The 1,887-nt window shown below is 44.1% G+C and overlaps 1 protein-coding gene across 1 annotated transcript in view; it reads left to right on the forward strand.

Moving 5' to 3' along the window:
• Nucleotides 1-1,887, forward strand: part of SMAP2 (small ArfGAP2) — a 46,398-nt gene that overhangs the window by 13,793 nt on the left and 30,718 nt on the right. The window lies entirely within an intron of this gene.

The raw sequence follows: 1,887 nt of genomic DNA on the forward strand, positions 1-1,887 counted from the left end.
GAAAAGCATATTCTGCCTGCCCACTTGTTCCTTTTTTTTTTTTTTTTTAAGATTTTATTTATTTGATAGAGATCACAAGTAGGCAGAGAGGCAGGCAGAGAGACAGAGGGGGAAGCAGGCTCCCCGGTGAGCAGAGAGCCCGATGTGGGGCTCAATCCCAGGACCCTGGGATCATGACCTGAGCCGAAGGCAGAGGCTTTTAACCCACTGAGCCACCCAGGCACCCCCTGGCCACTTGTTCTTGAGCTCTAGTATCTTCTCCACTTCTGGGCTTCCTTTGAGGAAGAAGAATGTGGGTAGGAAGGGGTGTAAACGAACCTTCATACACAATCTTAGATGTTGGGCTTCCCAGTGGTAGAGAGTGAATTGCATATCACAGTAGAAAAGACCACCTAAAGAACAGGGTATCAGTTTAGCGATCATCATTGAGCATCCGTGTATAACCCATAGTTGGGTGTATAAAGATGATTCTAATTCCAGCCCAGCTGCTGATTTCTTCTATGAACTTGGGTAAATGACTTGACCACTCTGGACCTTAGTTTCTCCAACTGTGCTTGACTAGATAATCCTTAAGGTTCTTGCCAGTTTGGGAATTCTATGTCTAAATATTTATCTGTATGTTACAGAACAAGAGAAGAGACTCTTCACAGAATTGGTAGTTCTTCATCTCACACGCTTCAAACTAAATGGCCTAGGAATGATGCCTGTAGAGAAGGACTTCTGAACCTCAGCACTGTTGATATTTTGGATGCTTCTTTGTTGAGAGGTTGTCCTGTGCCTGGTAGGATGTTTACCAGATGTCAGTAGCATTCTTTGCCCCTGCTCCTGCCCCCCCAGCCAGTTGTGACAATTAAAAATGTCTCCAGACATTGACATTGCCCCTTGGGGGAAATTGATTCAGTTGCATTGCTCCAGGAAGAGAAGAGGGATACTGTTTGAAGGTGGGCTATTTTTAATATGTGTTTTCATATTGTTCCTCTTTTGCTTATTATTGATCCTGGGGATGGAGAATGAAGAGCAACCTCATTGGTCAAGGGCTGTATCACTCTTCGTTAGTGGCTTCTTTTCAAGATATGCCTTTCCTAATGGGGTGGGCTCTCTTTGCATCTTCAGTATTTTTTCACAATATGAGTAGATGCTGGTTGTTGCCAAGAGAAAATTAAGGCTTTAAGGTGAAAGAACCTAAAAAATGTACAGAAATAAATGTCCTTAGAGGGTGAAGACAATGACTTCAGGTGAATTAGATGAGCTTTTGTTACCTGAAATGAAGTCATGAGTGATAGGAAATTCTTTCAATTATAATACCAAGTTTTGAAACATCAGGTCCACTTGGCCAACTTTGAAATGATTGCCTAGGGGCGCCTGGGTGACTCAGTTGTTAAGCGTCTGTCTTCCGCTCAGGTCATGATCCCAGGGTCCTGGAATCGAGCCCCATAACGGGCTGCCTCCTCAGCGGGAAGCCTGCTTCTCCCTCTCCCGCTCCCCCTGCTTCTGTTCCCTCTCTCACTGTGTCTCTCTCTGTCAAATAAATAAAATCTTTTTTAAAAAAAGATTGCCCAGCTTTTAGCTCAGTGATCCCTCCCTGTACACCTCCTCCCCACAGCCTGCTGTTAGCCATTGAGGTAGTGATTGAAATGTACTAGTTCTCTTATGAGATCTATTTTTTTTTTATTTTTTTTTAAAGCTTTTTATTTTTATTTTTTTATAGATTTTATTTATTTATTTGACAGAGAAATCACAAGTAGGCGGAGAGTCAGGCAGAGAGAGAGAGAGAAGCAGGCTCCCGCTGAGCAAAGAGCCCGATGCGGGGCTCGATCCCAGGACACTGAGATCATGACCTGAGCCGAAGGCAGTGGCTTAATCCACTGAGCCACTCAGGCGCCCCTG

This window comes from Mustela nigripes, chromosome 14, assembly GCF_022355385.1.
Source record: "Mustela nigripes isolate SB6536 chromosome 14, MUSNIG.SB6536, whole genome shotgun sequence".
Lineage (NCBI taxonomy): Eukaryota > Metazoa > Chordata > Mammalia > Carnivora > Mustelidae > Mustela > Mustela nigripes.